Here is a 25127-nt window from a genome sequence, read left to right on the forward strand (position 1 = left end):
GTGAGGGATGCAGTAAAGAAGGATTAGTGGATCGGAAATGAGATTGTCGTATTCCAAAAGAAAATCCTGTCGTTTCCATAGAAACGTTGCTCGATTTAGAAAGAAATGTCTTAGTACACATAGTATTTCATAGCGACGCAATTTCCGTGTGAATTCGTCAATGTTTGGGAGTGAGGGATGCGGGTAAAGATGGATTAGTGGATCGGAAATGTAATTGTCCTATCCCAAAAGAAAATCCTGTCGTTTCCATAGAAACGTTACTCGATTTAGAAGGAAATGTCTTAGAACACATAGTACTCGTATTTCATAGCGACGCAATTTCCGTGTGAATTCGTCAATGTGTGGGAGTCAGGGATGCAGTAAAGAAGGATTGGTGGATCGGAAATGAGATTGTCGTATCCCAAAAGAAAATCCTGTCGTTTCCATAGAAACGTTACTCGATTTAGAGGGAAATGTCTTAGAACACGTGGCATTTCATAGCGACGCAATTTCCGTGTGAATTCGTCAATGTGTGGGAGTGAGGGATGCAGTAAAGAAAGATTAGTGGATCTGAAATGATATTGTCGTATCCCAAAAGAAAATCCTGTCGTTTCCATAGAAACGTTACTCGATTTAGAAGGAAATGTCTTAGAAGACATAGTACTCGTATTTCATAGCGACGCAATTTCCGAGTGAATTCGTCAATGTGTGGGAGTGAGGGATGCAGTAAAGAAGGATTAGTGGATCTGAAATGAGATTGTCGTATCCCAAAAGAAAATCCTGTCGTTTCCATAGAAACGTTACTCGATTTAGAAGGAACTGTCTTAGAAGACATAGTACTCGTATTTCATAGCGACGCAATTTCCGTGTGAATTCGTCAATGTGTGGGAGTGAGGGATGCAGTAAAGAAGGATTAGTGGATCTGAAATGAGATTGTCGTATCCCAAAAGAAAATCCTGTCGTTTCCATAGAAACGTTACTCGATTTAGAGGGAAATGTCTTAGAACACATAGTATTTCATAGCGACGCAATTTCCGTGTGAATTCGTCAATGTTTGGGAGTGAGGGATGCAGTAAAGAAGGATTAGTGGATCTGAAATGAGATTGTCGTATCCCACAAGAAAATCCTGCCGTTTCCATAGAAACGTTACTCGATTTAGAAGGAAATGTCTTAGAAGACATAGTACTCGTATTTTATAGCGACGCAATTTCCGTGTGAATTCGTTAATGTGTGGGAGTGAGGGATGCAGTAAAGAAGGATTAGTGGATCGGAAATGAGATTGTCGTATCCCAAAAGAAAATCCTGTCGTTTCCATAGAAACGTTACTCGATTTAGAGGGAAATGTCTTAGAACACATAGTATTTCATAGCGACGCAATTTCCGTGTGAATTCGTCAATGTGTGGGAGTGAGGGATGCAGTAAAGAAGGATTAGTGGATCTGAAATGAGATTGTCGTATCCCAAAAGAAAATCCTGTCGTTTCCATAGAAACGTTACTCGATTTAGAAGGAAATGTCTTAGAAGACATAGTACTCGTATTTCGTAGCGACGCAATTTCCGTGTGAATTCGTCAATGTGTGGGAGTGAGGGATGCAGTAAAGAAGGATTAGTGGATCGGAAATGAGATTGTCGTATCCCAAAGGAAAATCCTGTCGTTTCCATAGAAACGTTACTCGATTTAGAAAGAAATGTCTTAGAACACATAGTATTTCATAGTGACGCAATTTCCGTGTGAATTCGTCAATGTTTGGGAGTGAGGGATGCGGGTAAAGATGGATTAGTGAATCGGAAATGTAATTGTCGTATCACAAAAGAAAATCCTGTCGTTTCCATAGAAACGTTACTCGATTTAGAAGGAAATGTCTTAGAAGACATAGTACTCGTATTTCATAGCGACGCAATTTCCGTGTGAATTCGTCAATGTGTGGGAGTGAGGGATGCAGTAAAGAAGGATTAGTGGATCGGAAATGAGATTGTCATATCGCAAAAGAAAATCCTGTCGTTTCCATAGAAACGTTACTCGATTTAGAGGGAAATGTCTTAGAACACATAGAATTTCATAGCGACGCAATTTCCGTGTGATTTCGTCAATGTGTGGGAGTGAGGGATGCAGTAAAGAAGGATTAGTGGATTTGAAATGAGATTGTCGTATCCCAATAGAAAATCCTGTCGTTTCCATAGAAACGTTACTCGATTAAGAAGGAAATGTTTTAGAACACATAGTATATCATAGCGACGCAATTTCCGTGTGAATTCGTCAATGTTTGGGAGTGAGGGATGCGGTAAAGAAGGATTAGTGGATCGGAAATGAGATTGTCGTATCCCAAAAAAAAGTCCTGTCGTTTCCATAGAAACGTTACTTGATTTAGAAGGAGAGGTCATAGAACCCAGAGTAATTCATAGCGACGCAATTTCCGTGTGAATTCGTCAATGTGTGGGAGTGAGGGATGCAGTAAAGAAGGATTAGTGATTCGGAAATGTGATTGTCGTATCCCAAAAGAAAATCCTGTCGTTTCCATAGAAACGTTACTCGATTTAGAAGGAAATGTCTTAGAAGACATAGTACTCGTATTTCATAGCGACGCAATTTCCGTGTGAATTCGTCAATGTGTGGCAGTGAGGGATGCAGTAAAGAAGGATTAGTGGATCGGAAATGAGATTGTCGTATCCCAAAAGAAAATCCTGTCGTTTCCATAGAAACGTTACTCGATTAAGGAGGAAATGTCTAAGTAGACATAGTACTCGTATTTCATAGCGACGCAATTCCCGTGTGAATTCGTCAATGTGTGGGAGTGAGGGATGCAGTAAAGAAGGATTAGCGGATCGGAAATGTGATTGTCGTATCCCAAACGAAAATCCTGTCGTTTCCATAGAAACGTTACTCGATTTAGAAGGAAATGTCTTAGAACACATAGTATTTCATAGCGACGCAATTTCCGTGTGAATTCGTCAATGTGTGGGAGTTAGGGATGCTGTAAAGAAGGATTAGTGGATCGGAAATGAGATTGTCGTATCCCAAAACAAAATCCTGTCGTTTCCATAGAAACGTTACTCGATTTAGAGGGAAATGTCTTAGAACACATAGTATTTCATAGCGACGCAATTTCCGTGTGAATTCGTCAATGTGTGGGAGTGAGGGATGCAGTAAAAAAGGATTAGTGGATCGGAAATGAGATTGTCGTATCCCAAAAGAAAATCCTGTCCTTTCCATAGAAACGTTACTCGAATTAGAAGGAAATGTCTTAGAACACATAGTACTCGTATTTCATAGCGACGGAATTTCCATGTTAAATCGTCAATGTTTGGGAGTGAGGGATGCAGTAAAGAAGGATTAGTGGATCGGAAATGTGATTGTCGTATCCCAAAAGAAAATCCTGTCGTTTCCATAGAATCGTTACTCGATTTAGAAGGAAATGTCTTAGAACACATAGTACTCGTATTTCATAGCGACGCAATTTCCGTGTGAATTCGTCAATGTGTGGGAGTGAGGGATGCAGTAAAGACGGATTAGTGGATCGGAAATGAGATTGACATATGCCAAAAGAAAATCCTGTCGTTTCCATAGAAACGTTACTCGATTTAGAAGGAGAAGTCATAGAACCCATAGTAAATCATAGCGACGCAAATTTCCGTGTGAATTCGTCAATGTTTGGGAGTGGGGGATGCAGTAAAGAAGGATTAGTGGATGGGAAATGTGATTGTCGTATCCCAAAAGAAAATCCTGCCGTTTCCATAGAAACGGTACTCGATTTAGAAGGAAATGTCTTAGAACACATAGTATTTCATAGCGACGCAATTTCCGTGTGAATTCGTCAATGTGTGGGAGTGAGGGATGCAGTAAAGAAGGATTAGTGGATCGGAAATGTGATTGTCGTATCCCACAAGAAAATCCTGTCGTTTCCATAGAAACGTTACTCGATTTAGAAGGAAATGTCTTAGAAGACATAGTACTCGTATTTCATATCGACGCAATTTCCGTGTGAATTCGTCAATGTGTGGGAGTGAGGGATGCAGTAAAGAAGGATTAGTGGATCTGAAATGAGATTGTCGCATCCCACAAGAAAATCCTGTCGTTTCCATAGAAACGTTACTCGATTTAGAAGGAAATGTCTTAGAAGACATAGTACTCGTATTTCATAGCGACGCAATTTCCGTGTGAATTCGTCAATGTGTGGGAGTGAGGGATGCAGTAAAGAAGGATTAGTGGATCTGAAATGAGATTGTCGTATCCCAAAAGAAAATCCTGTCGTTTCCATAGAAACGTTACTCGATTTAGAGGGAAATGTCTTAGAACACATAGTATTTCATAGCGACGCCATTTCCGTGTGAATTCGTCAATGTGTGGGAGTGAGGGATGCAGTAAAGAAGGATTAGTGGATCTGAAATGAGATTGTCGTATCCCACAAGAAAATCCTGTCGTTTCCATAGAAACGTTACTCGATTTAGAAGGAAATGTCTTAGAAGACATAGTACTCGTATTTCATAGCGACGCAATTTCCGTGTGAATTCGTCAATGTGTGGGAGTGAGGGATGCAGTAAAGAAGGATTAGTGGATCGGAAATGAGATTGTCGTATCCCAAAAGAAAATCCTGTCGTTTCCATAGAAACGTTACTCGATTTAGAAAGAAATGTCTTAGAACACATAGTATTTCATAGCGACGCAATTTCCGTGTGAATTCGTCAATGTTTGGGAGTAAGGGATGCGGGTAAAGATGGATTAGTGGATCGGAAATGTAATTGTCGTATCCTAAAAGAAAATCCTGTCGTTTCCATAGAAACGTTACTCGATTTAGAAGGAAATGTCTTAGAACACATAGTACTCGTATTTCATAGCGACGCAATTTCCGTGTGAATTCGTCAATGTGTGGGAGTGAGGGATGCAGTACAGAAGGATTAGTGGATCGGAAATAAGATTGTCGTATCCCAAAAGAAAATCCTGTCGTTTCCATAGAAACGTTACTCGATTTAGAGGGAAATGTCTTAGAACACATAGTATTTCATAGCGACGCAATTTCCGTGTGAATTCGTCAATGTGTGGGAGTGAGGGATGCAGTAAAGAAGGATTAGTGGATCTGAAATGAGATTGTCGTATCCCAAAAGAAAATCCTGTCGTTTCCATAGAAACGTTACTCGATTTAGAAGGAAAGTTCTTAGAAGACATAGTACTCGTATTTCATAGCGACGCAATTTCCGTGTGAATTCGTCAATGTGTGGGAGTGAGGGATGCAGTGAAGAAGGATTAGTGGATCGGAAATGAGATTGTCGTATCCCAAAAGAAAATCCTGCCGTTTCCATAGAAACGTTACTCGATTAAGAAGGAAATGTCTTAGCAGACATAGTACTCGTATTTCATAGCGACGCAATTTCCGTGTGAATTCGTCAATGTGTGGGAGTGAAGGATGCAGTAAAGAAGGATTAGTGGATCGGAAATGAGATTGTCGTATCCCAAAAGAAAATCCTGTCGTTTCCATAGAAACGTTACTCGATTTAGAAGGAAATGTCTTAGAACACATAGTACTCGTATTTCATAGCGACGCAATTTCCGTGTGAATTCGTCAATGTGTGGGAGTGAGGGATGCAGTAAAGAAGGATTAGTGGATTTGAAATGAGATTGTCGTATCCCAATAGAAAATCCTGTCGTTTCCATAGAAACGTTACTCGATTAAGAAGGAAATGTTTTAGAACACATAGTATATCATAGCGACGCAATTTCCGTGTGAATTCGTCAATGTTTGGGAGTGAGGGATGCAGTAAAGAAGGATTAGTGGATCGGAAATGAGATTGTCGTATCCCAAAAAAAAGTCCTGTCGTTTCCATAGAAACGTTACTTGATTTAGAAGGAGAGGTCATAGAACCCAGAGTAATTCATAGCGACGCAATTTCCGTGTGAATTCGTCAATGTGTGGGAGTGAGGGATGCAGTAAAGAAGGATTAGTGATTCGGAAATGTGATTGTCGTATCCCAAAAGAAAATCCTGTCGTTTCCATAGAAACGTTACTCGATTTAGAAGGAAATGTCTTAGAAGACATAGTACTCGTATTTCACAGCGACGCAATTCCCGTGTGAATTCGTCAATGTGTTGGAGTGAGGGATGCAGTAAAGAAGGATTAGCGGATCGGAAATGTGATTGTCGTATCCCAAACGAACATCCTGTCGTTTCCATAGAAACATTACTCGATTTAGAAGGAAATGTCTTAGAACACATAGTATTTCATAGCGACGCAATTTCCGTGTGAATTCGTCAATGTGTGGGAGTGAGGGATGCAGTAAAGAAGGATTAGTGGATCGGAAATGAGATTGTCGTATCCCAAAACAAAATCCTGTCGTTTCCATAGAAACGTTACTCGATTTAGAAGGAAATGTCTTAGAACACATAGTATTTCATAGCGACGCAATTTCCGTGTGAATTCGTCAATGTGTGGGAGTGAGGGATGCAGTAAAAAAGGATTAGTGGATCGGAAATGAGATTGTCGTATCCCAAAAGAAAATCCTGTCCTTTCCATAGAAACGTTACTCGAATTAGAAGGAAATGTCTTAGAACACATAGTACTCGTATTTCATAGCGACGGAATTTCCATGTTAAATCGTCAATGTTTGGGAGTGAGGGATGCAGTAAAGAAGGATTAGTGGATCGGAAATGTGATTGTCGTATCCCAAAAGAAAATCCTGTCGTTTCCATAGAATCGTTACTCGATTTAGAAGGAAATGTCTTAGAACACATAGTACTCGTATTTCATAGCGACGCAATTTCCGTGTGAATTCGTCAATGTGTGGGAGTGAGGGATGCAGTAAAGACGGATTAGTGGATCGGAAATGAGATTGACGTATGCCAAAAGAAAATCCTGTCGTTTCAATAGAAACGTTACTCGATTTAGAAGGAGAAGTCATAGAACCCATAGTAAATCATAGCGACGCAAATTTCCGTGTGAATTCGTCAATGTTTGGGAGTGGGGGATGCAGTAAAGAAGGATTAGTGGATGGGAAATGTGATTGTCGTATCCCAAAAGAAAATCCTGTCGTTTCCATAGAAACGTTACTCGATTTAGAAGGAAATGTCTTAGAACACATAGTATTTCATAGCGACGCAATTTCCGTGTGAATTCGTCAATGTGTGGGAGTGAGGGATGCAGTAAAGAAGGATTAGTGGATCGGAAATGTGATTGTCGTATCCCACAAGAAAATCCTGTCGTTTCCATAGAAACGTTACTCGATTTAGAAGGAAATGTCTTAGAAGACATAGTACTCGTATTTCATAGCGACGCAATTTCCGTGTGAATTCGTCAATGTGTGGGAGTGAGGGATGCAGTAAAGAAGGATTAGTGGATCTGAAATGAGATTGTCGCATCCCACAAGAAAATCCTGTCGTTTCCATAGAAACGTTACTCGATTTAGAAGGAAATGTCTTAGAAGACATAGTACTCGTATTTCATAGCGACGCAATTTCCGTGTGAATTCGTCAATGTGTGGGAGTGAGGGATGCAGTAAAGAAGGATTAGTGGATCTGAAATGAGATTGTCGTATCCCAAAAGAAAATCCTGTCGTTTCCATAGAAACGTTACTCGATTTAGAGGGAAATGTCTTAGAACACATAGTATTTCATAGCGACGCCATTTCCGTGTGAATTCGTCAATGTGTGGGAGTGAGGGATGCAGTAAAGAAGGATTAGTGGATCTGAAATGAGATTGTCGTATCCCACAAGAAAATCCTGTCGTTTCCATAGAAACGTTACTCGATTTAGAAGGAAATGTCTTAGAAGACATAGTACTCGTATTTCATAGCGACGCAATTTCCGTGTGAATTCGTCAATGTGTGGGAGTGAGGGATGCAGTAAAGAAGGATTAGTGGATCGGAAATGAGATTGTCGTATCCCAAAAGAAAATCCTGTCGTTTCCATAGAAACGTTACTCGATTTAGAAAGAAATGTCTTAGAACACATAGTATTTCATAGCGACGCAATTTCCGTGTGAATTCGTCAATGTTTGGGAGTAAGGGATGCGGGTAAAGATGGATTAGTGGATCGGAAATGTAATTGTCGTATCCTAAAAGAAAATCCTGTCGTTTCCATAGAAACGTTACTCGATTTAGAAGGAAATGTCTTAGAACACATAGTACTCGTATTTCATAGCGACGCAATTTCCGTGTGAATTCGTCAATGTGTGGGAGTGAGGGATGCAGTACAGAAGGATTAGTGGATCGGAAATGAGATTGTCGTATCCCAAAAGAAAATCCTGTCGTTTCCATAGAAACGTTACTCGATTTAGAGGGAAATGTCTTAGAACACATAGTATTTCATAGCGACGCAATTTCCGTGTGAATTCGTCAATGTGTGGGAGTGAGGGATGCAGTAAAGAAGGATTAGTGGATCTGAAATGAGATTGTCGTATCCCAAAAGAAAATCCTGTCGTTTCCATAGAAACGTTACTCGATTTAGAAGGAAAGTTCTTAGAAGACATAGTACTCGTATTTCATAGCGACGCAATTTCCGTGTGAATTCGTCAATGTGTGGGAGTGAGGGATGCAGTGAAGAAGGATTAGTGGATCGGAAATGAGATTGTCGTATCCCAAAAGAAAATCCTGTCGTTTCCATAGAAACGTTACTCGATTAAGAAGGAAATGTCTTAGCAGACATAGTACTCGTATATCATAGCGACGCAATTTCCGTGTGAATTCGTCAATGTGTGGGAGTGAAGGATGCAGTAAAGAAGGATTAGTGGATCGGAAATGAGATTGTCGTATCCCAAAAGAAAATCCTGTCGTTTCCATAGAAACGTTACTCGATTAAGAAGGAAATGTCTTAGAAGACATAGTACTCGTATTTCATAGCGATGCAATTTCCGTGTGAATTCGTCAATGTGTGGGAGTGAGGGATGCAGTAAAGAAGGATTAGTGGATCTGAAATGAGATTGTCGTATCCCAAAAGAAAATCCTGTCGTTTCCATAGAAACGTTACTCGATTTAGAGGGAAATGTCTTAGAACACATAGTATTTCATAGCGTGTGAATTCGTCAGTGTGTGGGAGTGAGGGATGCAGTAAAGAAGGATTAGTGGATCTGAAATGAGATTGTCGTATCCCACAAGAAAATCCTGTCGTTTCCATAGAAACGTTACTCGATTTAGAAGGAAATGTCTTAGAAGACATAGTACTCGTATTTCATAGCGACGCAATTTCCGTGTGAATTCGTCAATGTGTGGGAGTGAGGGATGCAGTAAAGAAGGATTAGTGGATCGGAAATGAGATTGTCGTATCCCAAAAGAAAATCCTGTCGTTTATATAGAAACGTTATTCGAATTAGAAAGAAATGTCTTAGAACACATAGTATTTCATAGCGACGCAATTTCCGTGTGAATTCGTCAATGTTTGGGAGTGAGTGATGCGGGTAAAGATGGATTAGTGGATCGGAAATGTAATTGTCGTATCCCAAAAGAAAATCCTGTCGTTTCCATAGAAACGTTACTCGATTTAGAAGGAAATGTCTTAGAACACATAGTACTCGTATTTCATAGCGACACAATTTCCGTGTGAATTCGTCAATGTGTGGGAGTGAGGGATGCAGTAAAGAAGGATTAGGGGATCGGAAATGTGATTGTCGTATCCCACAAGAAAATCCTGTCGTTTCCATAGAAACGTTACTCGATTTAGAGGGAAATGTCTTAGAACACATAGTATTTCATAGCGACGCAATTTCCGTGTGAATTCGTCAATGTGTGGGAGTGAGGGATGCAGTAAAGAAGGATTAGTGGATCTGAAATGAGATTGTCGTATCCCAAAAGAAAATCCTGTCGTTTCCATAGAAACGTTACTCGATTTAGAAGGAAATGTCTTAGAAGACATAGTACTCGTATTTCATAGCGACGCAATTTCCGTGTGAATTCGTCAATGTGTGGGAGTGAGGAATGCAGTAAAGAAGGATTAGTGGATCGGAAATGAGATTGTCGTATCCCAAAAGAAAATCCTGTCGTTTCCATAGAAACGTTACTCGATTAAGAAGGAAATGTCTTAGCAGACATAGTACTCGTATTTCATAGCGAGGCAATTTCCGTGTGAATTCGTCAATGTGTGGGAGTGAGGGATGCAGTAAAGAAGGATTAGTGGTTCGGAAATGTGATTGTCGTATCCCAAAAGAAAATCCTGTCGTTTCCATAGAAACGTTACTCGATTTAGAAGGAAATGTCTTAGAACACATAGTATTTCATAGCGACGCAATTTCCGTGTGAATTCGTCAATGTGTGGGAGTGAGGGATGCAGTAAAAAAGGATTAGTGGATCGGAAATGAGATTGTCGTATCCCAAAAGAAAATCCTGTCGTTTCCATAGAAACGTTACTCGATTTAGAAGGAAATGTCTTAGAACACATAGTACTCGTATTTCATAGCGACGGAATTTCCATGTTAATTCGTCAATGTTTGGGAGTGAGGGATGCAGTAAAGGATTAGTGGATCGGAAATGTGATTGTCGTATCCCAAGAGAAAATCCTGTCGTTTCCATAGAAACGTTACTCGATTTAGAAGGAAATGTCTTAGAACACATAGCACTCGTATTTCATAGCGACGCAATTTCCGTGTGAATTCGTCAATGTGTGGGAGTGAGGGATGCAGTAAAGAAGGATTAGTGGATCGGAAATGTGATTGTCGTATCCCAAAAGAAAATCCTGTCGTTTCCATAGAAACGTTACTCGATTTAGAAGGAAATGTCTTAGAACACATAGTATTTCATAGCGACGCAATTTCCGTGTGAATTCGTCAATGTGTGGGAGTGAGGGATGCAGTAAAAAAGGATTAGTGGATCGGAAATGAGATTGTCGTATCCCAAAAGAAAATCCTGTCGTTTCCATAGAAACGTGACTCGATTTAGAAGGAAATGTCTTAGAACACATAGTACTCGTATTTCATAGCGACGGAATTTCCATGTTAATTCGTCAATGTTTGGGAGTGAGGGATGCAGTAAAGGATTAGTGGATCGGAAATGTGATTGTCGTATCCCAAAAGAAAATCCTGTCGTTTCACTAGAAACGTTACTCGATTTAGAAGGAAATGTCTTAGCAGACATAGTACTCGTATTTCATAGCGACGCAATTTCCGTGTGAATTCGTCAATGTGTGGGAGTGAGGGATGCAGTAAAGAAGGATTAGTGGATCGGAAATGAGATTGTCGTATCCCAAAAGAAAATCCTGTCGTTTCCATAGAAACGTTACTCGATTTAGAAGGAAATGTCTTAGAAGACATAGTACTCGTATTTCATAGCGACGCAATTTCCGTGTGAATTCGTCAATGTGTGGGAGTGAGGGATGCAGTAAAGAAGGATTAGTGGATCGGAAATGTGATTGTCGTATCCCAAAAGAAAATCCTGTCGTTTCCATAGAAACGTTACTCGATTTAGAAGGAAATGTCTTAGAACACATAGTACTTCATAGCGACGCAATTTCCGTGTGAATTCGTCAATGTGTGGGAGTGAGGGATGCAGTAAAAAAGGATTAGTGGATCGGAAATGAGATTGTCGTATCCCAAAAGAAAATCCTGTCGTTTCCATAGAAACGTTACTCGATTTAGAAGGAAATGTCTTAGAACACATAGTACTCGTATTTCATAGCGACGGAATTTCCATGTTAATTCGTCAATGTTTGGGAGTGAGGGATGCAGTAAAGATGGATTAGTGGATCGGAAATGAGATTGTCGTATCCCAAAAGAAAATGCTGTCGTTTCCATAGAAACGTTACTCGATTTAGAAAGAAATGTCTTAGAACACATAGTATTTCATAGCGACGCAATTTCCGTGTGCATTCGTCAATGTTTGGGAGTGAGGGATGCGGGTAAAGATGGATTAGTGGATCGGAAATGTAATTGTCGTATCCCAAAAGAAAATCCTGTCGTTTCCATAGAAACGTTACTCGATTTAGAAGGAAATGTCTTAGAAGACATAGTACTCGTATTTCATAGCGACGCAATTTCCGTGTGAATTCGTCAATGTGTGGGAGTGAGGGATGCAGTAAAGAAGGATTAGTGGATCTGAAATGAGATTGTCGTATCCCAAAAGAAAATCCTGTCGTTTCCATAGAAACGTTACTCGATTTAGAAGGAAATGTCTTAGAAGACATAGTACTCGTATTTCATAGCGACGCAATTTCCGTGTGAATTCGTCAATGTGTGGGAGTGAGGGATGCAATAAAGAAGGATTAGTGGATCGGAAATGAGATTGTCGTATCCCAAAAGAAAATCCTGTCGTTTCCATAGAAACGTTACTCGATTCAGAAAGAAATGTCTTAGAACACATAGTATTTCATAGCGACGCAATTTCCGTGTGAATTCGTCAATGTTTGGGAGTGAGGGATGCGGGTAAAGATGGATTAGTGGATCGGAAATGTAATTGTCGTATCCCAAAAGAAAATCCTGTCGTTTCCATAGAAACGTTACTCGATTTGGAAGCAAATGTCTTAGAACACATAGTACTCGTATTTCATAGCGACGCAATTTCCGTGTGAATTCGTCAATGTGTGGGAGTGAGGGATGCAGTAAAGAAGGATTAGTGGATCGGAAATGAGATTGTCGTATCCCAAAAGAAAATCCTGTCGTTTCCATAGAAACGTTACTCGATTTAGAGGGAAATGTCTTAGAACACATAGTATTTCATAGCGACGCAATTTCCGTGTGAATTCGTCAATGTGTGGGAGTGAGGGATGCAGTAAAGAAGGATTAGTGGATCTGAAATGAGATTGTCGTATCCCAACAGAAAATCCTGTCGTTTCCATAGAAACGTTACTCGATTTAGAAGGAAATGTCTTAGAAGACATAGTACTCGTATTTCATAGCGACGCAATTTCCGTGTGAATTCGTCAATGTGTGGGAGTGAGGGATGCAGTAAAGAAGGATTAGTGGATCGGAAATGAGATTGTCGTATCCCAAAAGAAAATCCTGTCGTTTCCATAGAAACGTTACTCGATGAAGAAGGAAATGTCTTAGCAGACATAGTGCTCGTATTTCATAGCGACGCAATTTCCGTGTGAATTCGTCAATGTGTGGGAGTGAGGGATGCAGTAAAGAAGGATTAGTGGATCGGAAATGAGATTGGCGTATCCCAAAAGAAAATCCTGTCGTTTCCATAGAAACGTTACTCGATTAAGAAGGAAATGGTTTAGAAGACATAGTACTCGTATTTCATAGCGACGCAATTTCCGTGTGAATTCGTCAATGTGTGGGAGTGAGGGATGCAGTAAAGAAGGATTAGTGGATCGGAAATGTGATTGTCGTATCCCAAAAGAAAATCCTGTCGTTTCCATAGAAACGTTACTCGATTTAGAAGGAAATGTCTTAGAACACATAGTATTTCAAGGCGACGCAATTTCCGTGTGAATTCGTCAATGTGTGGGAGTGAGGGACGCAGTAAAAAAGGATTAGTGGATCGGAAATGAGATTGTCGTATCCCAAAAGAAAATCCTGTCGTTTCCATAGAACCGTGACTCGATTTAGAAGGAAATGTCTTAGAACACATAGTACTCGTATTTCATAGCGACGCAATTTCCGTGTGAATTCGCCAATGTGTGGGAGTGAGGGATGCAGTAAAGACGGATTAGTGGATCGGAAATGAGATTGTCGTATCCCAAAAGAAAATCCTGTCGTTTCCATAGAAACGTTACTCGATTTAGAAGGAGAAGTCATAGAACCCATAGTAATTCATAGCGACGCAAATTTCCGTGTGAATTCGTCAATGTTTGGGAGTGGGGGATGCAGTAAAGAAGGACTAGTGGATGGGAAATGTGATTGTCGTATCCCAAAAGAAAATCCTGTCGTTTCCATAGAAACGTTACTCGACTTAGAAGGAAATGTCTTAGAACACATAGTAGTTCATAGCGACGCAATTTCCGTGTGAATTCGTCAATGTTTGGGAGTGAGGGATGCGGGTAAAGATGGATTAGTGGATCGGAAATGTAATTGTCGTATCCCAAAAGAAAATCCTGTCGTTTCCATAGAAACGTTACTCGATTTAGAAGGAAATGTCTTAGAAGACATAGTACTCGTATTTCATAGCGACGCAATTTCCGTGTGAATTCGTCAATGTGTGGGAGTGAGGGATGCAGTAAAGAAGGATTAGTGGACCTGAAATGAGATTGTCGTATCCCAAAAGAAAATCCTGTCGTTTCCATAGAAACGTTACTCGATTTAGAAGGAAATGTCTTAGAACACATAGTATTTCATAGCGACGCAATTTCCGTGTGAATTCGTCAATGTGTGGGAGTGAGGGATGCAGTAAAAAAGGATTAGTGGATCGGAAATGAGATTGTCGTATCCCAAAAGAAAATCCTGTCGTTTCCATAGAAACGTGACTCGATTTAGAAGGAAATGTCTTAGAACACATAGTACTCGTATTTCATAGCGACGGAATTTCCATGTTAATTCGTCAATGTTTGGGAGTGAGGGATGCAGTAAAGGATTAGTGGATCGGAAATGAGATTGTCGTATTCCAAAAGAAAATCCTGTCGTTTCCATAGAAACGTTACTCGATTTAGAGGGAAATGTCTTAGAACACATAGTATTTCATAGCGACGCAATTTCCGTGTGAATTCGTCAATGTGTGGGAGTGAGGGATGCAGTAAAAAAGGATTAGTGGATCGGAAATGAGATTGTCGTATCCCAAAAGAAAATCCTGTCGTTTCCATAGAAACGTTACTCGATTTAGAAGGAGAAGTCATAGAACCCATAGTAATTCATAGCGACGCAAATTTCCGTGTGAATTCGTCAATGTTTGGGAGTGGGGGATGCAGTAAAGAAGGATTAGTGGATGGGAAATGTGATTGTCGTATCCCAAAAGAAAATCCTGTCGTTTCCATAGAAACGTTACTCGACTTAGAAGGAAATGTCTTAGAACACATAGTATTTCATAGCGACGCAATTTCCGTGTGAATTCGTCAATGTTTGGGAGTGAGGGATGCGGGTAAAGATGGATTAGTATATCGGAAATGTAATTGTCGTATCCCAAAAGAAAATCCTGTCGTTTCCATAGAAACGTTACTCGATTTAGAAGGAAATGTCTTAGAAGACATAGTACTCGTATTTCATAGCGACGCAATTTCCGTGTGAATTCGTCAATGTGTGGGAGTGAGGGATGCAGTAAAGAAGGATTAGTGGACCTGAAATGAGATTGTCGTATCCCAAAAGAAAATCCTGTCGTTTCCATAGAAACGTTACTCGATTTAGAAGGAAATGTCTTAGAAGACATAGTACTCGTATTTCATAGCGACGCAATTTCCGTGTGAATTCGTCAATGTGTGGGAGTGAGGGATGCAGTAAAGAAGGATTAGTGGATCTGAAATGAGATTGTCGTATCCCAAAAGAAAATCCTGTCGTTTCCATAGAAACGTTACTCGATTTAGAGGGAAATGTCTTAGAACACATAGTATTTCATAGCGACGCAATTTCCGTGTGAATTCGTCAATGTGTGGGAGTGAGGGATGCAGTAAAGAAGGATTAGTGGATCTGAAATGAGATTGTCGTATCCCACAAGAAAATCCTGTCGTTTCCATAGAAACGTTACTCGATTTAGAAGGAAATGTCTTAGAAGACATAGTACTCGTATTTCATAGCGACGCAATTTCCGTGTGAATTCGTCAATGTGTGGGAGTGAGGGATGCAGTAAAGTAGGATTAGTGGATCGGAAATGAGATTGTCGTATTCCAAAAGAAAATCCTGTCGTTTCCATAGAAACGTTACTCGATTTAGAGGGAAATGTCTTAGAACACATAGTATTTCATAGCGACGCAATTTCCGTGTGAATTCGTCAATGTGTGGGAGTGAGGGATGCAGTAAAAAAGGATTAGTGGATCGGAAATGAGATTGTCGTATCCCAAAAGAAAATCCTGTCGTTTCCATAGAAACGTTACTCGATTTAGAAGGAAATGTCTTAGAACACATAGTACTCGTATTTCATAGCGACGGAATTTCCATGTTAATACGTCAATGTTTGGGAGTGAGGGATGCAGTAAAGGATTAGTGGATCGGAAATGTGATTGTCGTATCCCAAGAGAAAATCCTGTCGTTTCCATAGAAACGTTACTCGATTTAGAAGGAAATGTCTTAGAACACATAGTACTCGTATTTCATAGCGACGCAATTTCCGTGTGAATTCGTCAATGTGTGGGAGTGAGGGATGCAGTAAAGACGGATTAGTGGATCGGAAATTAGATTGTCGTATCCCAAAAGAAAATCCTGTCGTTTCCATAGAAACGTTACTCGATTTAGAAGGAGAAGTCATAGAAACCATAGTAATTCATAGCGACGCAAATTTCCGTGTGAATTCGTCAATGTTTGGGAGTGGGGTATGCAGTAAAGAAGGATTAGTGGATGGGAAATGTGATTGTCGTATCCCAAAAGAAAATCCTGTCGTTTCCATAGAAATGTTACTCGATTTAGAAGGAAATGTCTTAGAAAACATAGTATTTCATAGCGACGCAATTTCCGTGTGAATTCGTCAATGTTTGGGAGTGAGGGATGCAGTAAAGAAGGATTAGTGGATCGGAAATGAGATTGTCGTATCCCAAAAGAAAATCCTGTCGTTTCCATAGAAACGTTACTCGATTAAGAAGGAAATGTCTTAGCAGACATAGTACTCGTATTTCATAGCGACGCAATTTCCGTGTGAATTCGTCAATGTGTGGGAGTGAGGGATGCAGTAAAGAAGGATTAGTGGATCGGAAATGAGATTGTCGTATCCCAAAAGAAAATCCTGTCGTTTCCATAGAAACGTTACTCGATTTAGAAGGAAATGTCTTAGAAGACATAGTACTCGTATTTCATAGCGACGCAATTTCCGTGTGAATTCGTCAATGTGTGGGAGTGAGGGATGCAGTAAAGAAGGATTAGTGGATCGGAAATGTGATTGTCGTATCCCAAAAGAAAATCCTGTCGTTTCCATAGAAACGTTACTCGATTTAGAAGGAAATGTCTTAGAACACATAGTATTTCATAGCGACGCAATTTCCGTGTGAATTCGTCAATGTGTGGGAGTGAGGGATGCAGTAAAAAAGGATTAGTGGATCGGAAATGAGATTGTCGTATCCCAAAAGAAAATCCTGTCGTTTCCATAGAAACGTTACTCGATTTAGAAGGAAATGTCTTAGAACACATAGTACTCGTATTTCATAGCGACAGAATTTCCATGTTAATTCGTCAATGTTTGGGAGTGAGGGATGCAGTAAAGGATTAGTGGATCGGAAATGTGATTGTCGTATCCCAAAAGAAAATCCTGTCGTTTCCATAGAAACGTTACTCGATTTAGAAGGAAATGTCTTAGAACACATAGTACTCGTATTTCATAGCGACGCAATTTCCGTGTGAATTCGTCAATGTGTGGGAGTGAGGGATGCAGTAAAGACGGATTAGTGGATCGGAAATGAGATTGTCGTATCCCAAAAGAAAATCCTGTCGTTTCCATAGAAACGTTACTCGATTTAGAAGGAGAAGTCATAGAACCCATAGTAATTAATAGCGACGCAAATTTCCGTGTGAATTCGTCAATGTTTGGGAGTGGGGGATGCAGTAAAGAAGGATTAGTGGATGGGAAATGTGATTGTCGTATCCCAAAAGAAAATCCTGTCGTTTCCATAGAAACGTTACTCGATTTAGAAGGAAATGTCTTAGAACACATAGTATTTCATAGCGACGCAATTTCCGTGTGAATTCGTCAATGTTTGGGGGTGAGAGATGCGGGTAAAGATGGATTAGTGGATCGGAAATGTAATTGTCGTATCCCAAAAGAAAATCCTGTCGTTTCCATAGAAACGTTACTCGATTTAGAAGGAAATGTCTTGGAAGACATAGTACTCGTATTTCATAGCGACGCAATTTCCGTGTGAATTCGTCAATGTGTGGGAGTGAGGGATGCAGTAAAGAAGGATTAGTGGATCTGAAATGAGATTGTCGTATCCCAAAAGAAAATCCTGTCGTTTCCATAGAAACGTTACTCGATTTAGAAGGAAATGTCTTAGAAGACATAGTACTCGTATTTCATAGCGACGCAATTTCCGTGTGAATTCGTCAATGTGTGGGAGTGAGGGATGCAGTAAAGAAGGATTAGTGGATCTGAAATGAGATTGTCGTATCCCAAAAGAAAATCCTGTCGTTTCCATAGAAACGTTACTCGATTTAGAGGGAAATGTCTTAGGACACATAGTATTTCATAGCGACCCAATTTCCGTGTGAATTCGTCAATGTGTGGGAGTGAGGGATGCAGTAAAGAAGGATTAGTGGATCTGAAATGAGATTGTCGTATCCCACAAGAAAATCCTGTCGTTTCCATAGAAACGTTACTCGATTTAGAAGGAAATGTCTTAGAAGACATAGTACTCGTATTTCATAGCGACGCAATTTCCGTGTGAATTCGTCAATGTGTGGGAGTGAGGGATGCAGTAAAGAAGGATTAGTGGATCGGAAATGAGATTGTCGTATCCCAAAAGAAAATCCTGTCGTTTCCATAGAAACGTTACTCGATTTAGAAAGAAATGTCTTAGAACACATAGTATTTCATAGCGACGCAATTTCCGTGTGAATTCGTCAATGTTTGGGAGTGAGGGATGCGGGTAAAGATGGATTAGTGGATCGGAAATGTAATTGTCGTATCCCAAAAGAAAATCCTGTCGTTTCCATGGAACGTTACTCGATTTAGAAGGAAATGTCTTAGAACACATAGTACTCGTATTTCATAGCGACGCAATTTCCGTGTGAATTCGTCAATGTGTGGGAGTGAGGGATGCAGTAGAGAAGGATTAGTGGATCGGAAATGAGATTGTCGTATCCCAAAAGAAAATCCTGTCGTTTCCATAGAAACGTTACTCGATTTAGAGGGAAATGTCTTAGAACACATAGTATTTCATAGCGACGCAATTTCCGTGTGAATTCGTCAATTTGTGGGAGTGAGGGATGCAGTAAAGAAGGATTAGTGGATCTGAAATGAGATTGTCATATCCCAAAAGAAAATCCTGTCGTTTCCATAGAAACGTTACTCGATTTAGAAGGAAATGTCTTAGAAGACATAGTACTCGTATTTCATAGCGACGCAATTTCCGTGTGAATTCGTCAATGTGTGGGAGTGAGGGATGCAGTAAAGAAGGATTAGTGGATCGGAAATGAGATTGTCGTATCCCAAAAGAAAATCCTGTCGTTTCCATAGAAACGTTACTCGATTAAGAAGGAAATGTCTTAGCAGACATAGTACTCGTATTTCATAGCGACGCAATTTCCGTGTGAATTCGTCAATGTGTGGGAGTGAGGGATGCAGTAAAGACGGATTAGTGGATCGGAAATGAGATTGTCATATCCCAAAAGAGAATCCTGTCGTTTCCATAGAAACGTTACTCGATTAAGAAGGAAATGTCTTAGAAGACATAGTACTCGTATTTCATAGCGACGCAATTTCCGTGTGAATTCGTCAATGTGTGGGAGTGAGGGATGCAGTAAAGAAGGATTAGTGGATCGGAAATGAGATTGTCGTATCCCAAAAGAAAATGCTGTCGTTTCCATAGAAACGTTACTCGATTTAGAAAGAAATGTCTTAGAACACATAGTACTCGTATTTCATAGCGACGCAATTTCCGTGTGAATTCGTCAATGTGTGGGAGTGAGGGATGCAGTAGAGAAGGATTAGTGGATCGGAAATGAGATTGTCGTATCCCAAAAGAAAATCCTGTCGTTTCCATAGAAACGTTACTCGATTTAGAGGGAAATGTCTTAGAACACATAGTATTTCATAGCGACGCAAATTTCCGTGTGAATTCGTCAATGTTTGGGAGTGGGGGATGCAGTAAAGAAGGATTAGTGGATGGGAAATGTGATTGTCGTATCCCAAAAGAAAATCCTGTCGTTTCCATAGAAACGTTACTCGATTTAGAAGGAAATGTCTTAGAACACATAGTATTTCATAGCGACGCAATTTCCGTGTGAATTCGTCAATGTTTGGGAGTGAGGGATGCGGGTAAAGATGGATTAGTGGTTCGGAAATGTAATTGTCGTATCCCAAAAGAAAATCCTGTCGTTTCCATAGAAACGTTACTCGATTAAGAAGGAAATGTCTTAGCAGACATAGTACTCGTATTTCATAGCGACGCAATTTCCGTGTGAATTCGTCAATGTGTGGGAGTGAGGGATGCAGTAAAGACGGATTAGTGGATCGGAAATGAGATTGTCATATCCCAAAAGAAAATCCTGTCGTTTCCATAGAAACGTTACTCGATTAAGAAGGAAATGTCTTAGAAGACATAGTACTCGTATTTCATAGCGACGCAATTTCCGTGTGAATTCGTCAATGTGTGGGAGTGAGGGATGCAGTAAAGAAGGATTAGTGGATCGGAAATGAGATTGTCGTATCCCAAAAGAAAATGCTGTCGTTTCCATAGAAACGTTACTCGATTTAGAAAGAAATGTCTTAGAACACATAGTATTTCATAGCGACGCAATTTCCGTGTGAATTTGTCAATGTGTGGGAGTGAGGGATGCAGTAAAGAAGGATTAGTGGATCGGAAATGTGATTGTCGTATCCCAAAAGAAAATATTGTCGTTTCCATAGAAACGTTACTCGATTTAGAAGGAAATGCCTTAGAATACATAGTATTTCATAGCGTCGCAATTTCCGTGTGAATTCGTCAATGTGTGGGAGTGAGGGATGCAGTATAGAAGGATTAGTGGATCGGAAATGAGATTGTCGTATCCCACAAGAAAATCCTGTCGTTTCCATAGAAACGTTACTCGATTAAGAAGGATATGTCTTAGAAGACATAATACTCGTATTTCATAGCGATGCAATTTCCGTGTGAATTCGTCAATGTGTGGGAGTGAGGGATGCAGTAAAGAAGGATTAGTGGATCTGAAATGAGATTGTTGTATCCCAAAAGAAAATCCTGTCGTTTCCATAGAAACGTTACTCGATTTAGAAGGAAATGTCTTAGAAGACATAGTACTCGTATTTCATAACGACGCAATTTCCGTGTGAATTCGTCAATGTGTGGGAGTGAGGGATGCAGTAAAGAAGGATTAGTGGATCGGAAATGAGATTGTCGTATCCCAAAAGAAAATCCTGTCGTTTCCATAGAAACGTTACTCGATTTAGAAGGAAATGTCTTAAAACACATAGTACTCGTATTTCATAGCGACGGAATTTCCATGTTAATTCGTCAATGTTTGGGAGTGAGGGATGCAGTAAAGGATTAGTGGTTTGGAAATGTGATTGTCGTATCCCAAAAGAAAATCCTGTCGTTTCCATAGAAACGTTACTCGATTTAGAAGGAAATGTCTTAGAACACATAGTACTCGTATTTCATAGCGACGCAATTTCCGTGTGAATTCGTCAATGTGTGGGAGTGAGGGATGCAGTAAAGACGGATTAGTGGATCGGAAATGAGATTGTCGTATCCCAAAAGAAAATCCTGTCGTTTCCATAGAAACGTTACTCGATTTAGAAGGAGAAGTCATAGAACCCATAGTAATTCATAGCGACGCAAATTTCCGTGTGAATTCGTCAATGTTTGGGAGTGGGGGATGCAGTAAAGAAGGATTAGTGGATGGGAAATGTGATTGTCGTATCCCAAAAGAAAATCCTGTCGTTTCCATAGAAACGTTACTCGATTTAGAAGGAAATGTCTTAGAACACATAGTATTTCATAGCGACGCAATTTCCGTGTGAATTCGTCAATGTTAGGGAGTGAGGGATGCGGGTAAAGATGGATTAGTGGATCGGAAATGTAATTGTCGTATCCCAAAAGAAAATCCTGTCGTTTCCATAGAAACGTTACTCGATTTAGAAGGAAATGTCTTAGAAGACATAGTACTCGTATTTCATAGCGCCGCAATTTCCGTTTGAATTCGTCAATGTGTGGGAGTGAGGGATGCAGTAAAGAAGGATTAGTGGATCTGAAATGTGATTGTCGTATCCCAAAAGAAAATCCTGTCGTTTCCTTAGAAACGTTACTCGATTTAGAAGGAAATGTCTCAGAAGACATAGTACTCGAATTTCATAGCGACGCAATTTCCGTGTGAATTCGTCAATGTGTGGGAGTGAGGGATGCAGTAAAGAAGGATTAGTGGATCGGAAATGAGATTGTCGTATCCCAAAAGAAAATCCTGTCGTTTCCATAGAAACGTTACTCGATTTAGAAAGAAATGTCTTAGAACACATAGTATTTCATAGCGACGCAATTTCCGTGTGAATTCGTCAATGTTTGGGAGTGAGGGATGCGGGTAAAGATGGATTAGTGGATCGGAAATGTAATTGTCGTATCCCAGAAGAAAATCCTGTCGTTTCCATAGAAACGTTACTCGATTTAGAAGGAAATGTCTTAGAAGACATAGTACTCGTATTTCATAGCGACGCAATTTCCGTGTGAATTCGTCAATGTGTGGGAGTGAGGGATGCAGTAAAGAAGGATTAGTGGATCGGAAATGAGATTGTCGTATCCCAAAAGAAAATCCTGTCGTTTCCATAGAAACGTTACTCGATTTAGAGGGAAATGTCTTAGAACACATAGTATTTCATAGCGACGCAATTTCCGTGTGAATTCGTCAATGTGTGGGAGTGAGGGATGCAGTAAAGAAGGATTAGTAGATCTGAAATGAGATTGTCGTATCCCAAAAGAAAATCCTGTCGTTTCCATAGAAACGTTACTCGATTTAGAGGGAAATGTCTTAGAACACATAGTATTTCATAGCGACGCAATTTCCGTGTGAATTCGTCAATGTGTGGGAGTGAGGGATGCAGTAAAGAAGGATTAGTGGATCGGAAATGAGATTGTCGTATCCCAAAAGCAAATCCTGTCGTTTCCATAGAAACGTTACTCGATTAAGAAGGAAATGTCTTAGCAGACATAGTACTCGTATTTCATAGCGACGCAATTTCCGTGTGAATTCGTCAATGTGTGGGAGTGAGGGATGCAGTAAAGAAGGATTAGTGGATCGGAAATGAGATTGTCGTATCCCAAAAGAAAATCCTGTCGTTTCCATAGAAACGTTACTCGATTTAGAGGGAAATGTCTTAGAACACATAGTATTTCATAGCGACGCAATTTCCGTGTGAATTCGTCAATGTGTTGGAGTGAGGGATGCAGTAAAGAAGGATTAGTAGATCTGAAATGAGATTGTCGTATCCCAAAAGAAAATCCTGTCGTTTCCATAGAAACGTTACTCGATTTAGAAGGAAATGTCTTAGAAGACATAGTACTCGTATTTCATAGCGACGCAATTTCCGTGTGAATTCGTCAATGTTTGGGAGTGAGGGATGCAGTAAAGGATTAGTGGATCGGAAATGTGATTGTCGTATCCCAAAAGCAAATCCTGTCGTTTCCATACAAACGTTACTCGATTAAGAAGGAAATGTCTTAGCAGACATAGTACTCGTATTTCATAGCGACGCAATTTCCGTGTGAATTCGTCAATGTGTGGGAGTGAGGGATGCAGTGAAGAAGGATTAGTGGATCTGAAATGAGATTGTCGTATCCCAAAAGAAAATCCTGTCGTTTCCATAGAAACGTTACTCGATTTAGAAAGAAATGTCTTAGAAGACATAGTACTCGTATTTCATAGCGACGCAATTTCCGTGTGAATTCGTCAATGTGTGGGAGTGAGGGATGCAGTAAAGAAGGATTAGTGGATCTGAAATGAGATTGTCGTATCCCAAAAGAAATCCTGTCGTTTCCATAGAAACGTTACTCGATTTAGAGGGAAATGTCTTAGAACACATAGTATTTCATAGCGACGCAATTTCCGTGTGAATTCGTCAATGTGTGGGAGTGAGGGATGCAGTAAAGAAGGATTAGTGGATCTGAAATGAGATTGTCGTATCCCACAAGAAAATCCTGTCGTTTCCATAGAAACGTTACTCGATTTAGAAGGAAATGTCTTAGAAGACATAGTACTCGTATTTCATAGCGACGCAATTTCCGTGTGAATTCGTCAATGTGTGGGAGTGAGGGATGCAGTAAAGAAGGATTAGTGGATCAGAAATGAGATTGTCGTATCCCAAAAGCAAATCCTGTCGTTTCCATAGAAACGTTACTCGATTTAGAGGGAAATGTCTTAGAACACATAGTATTTCACAGCGACGCAATTTCCGTGTGAATTCGTCAATGTGTGGGAGTGAGGGATGCAGTAAAGAAGGATTAGTAGATCTGAAATGAGATTGTCGTATCCCAAAAGAAAATCCTGTCGTTTCCATAGAAACGTTACTCGATTTAGAAGGAAATGTCTTAGAAGACATAGTACTCGTATTTCATAGCGACGCAATTTCCGTGTGAATTCGTCAATGTGTGGGAGTGAGGGATGCAGTAAAGAAGGATTAGTGGATCGGAAATGAGATTGTCGTATCCCAAAAGCAAATCCTGTCGTTTCCATAGAAACGTTACTCGATTAAGAAGGAAATGTCTTAGCAGACATAGTACTCGTATTTCATAGCGACGCAATTTCCGTGTGAATTCGTCAATGTGTGGGAGTGAGGGATGCAGTAAAGAAGGATTAGTGGATCGGAAATGAGATTGTCGTATCCCAAAAGAAAATCCTGTCGTTTCCATAGAAACGTTACTCGATTAAGAAGGAAATGTCTTAGAAGACATAGTACTCGTATTTCATAGCGACGCAATTTCCGTGTGAATTCGTCAATGTGTGGGAGTGAGGGATGCAGTAAAGAAGGATTAGTGGATCGGAAATGTGATTGTCGTATCCCAAAAGAAAATCCTGTCGTTTCCATAGAAACGTTACTCGATTTAGAAGGAAATGTCTTAGAACACATAGTATTTCATAGCGACGCTATTTCCGTGTGAATTCGTCAATGTGTGGGAGTGAGGGATGCAGTAAAAAAGGATTAGTGGATCGGAAATGAGATTGTCGTATCCCAAAAGAAAATCCTGTCGTTTCCATAGAAACGTTACTCGATTTAGAAGGAAATGTCTTAGAACACATAGTACTCGTATTTCATAGAGACGGAATTTCCATGTTAATTCGTCAATGTTTGGGAGTGAGGGATGCAGTAAAGGATTAGTGGATCGGAATTGTGATTGTCGTATCCCAAAAGAAAATCCTGTCGTTTCCATAGAAACGTTACTCGATTTAGAAGGAAATGTCTTAGAATACATAGTACTCGTATTTCATAGCGACGTTATTTCCGTGTGACATCGTCAATGTGTGGGAG

Source organism: Schistocerca americana, chromosome 5 (genome assembly GCF_021461395.2).
Source record: "Schistocerca americana isolate TAMUIC-IGC-003095 chromosome 5, iqSchAmer2.1, whole genome shotgun sequence".
NCBI lineage: Eukaryota > Metazoa > Arthropoda > Insecta > Orthoptera > Acrididae > Schistocerca > Schistocerca americana.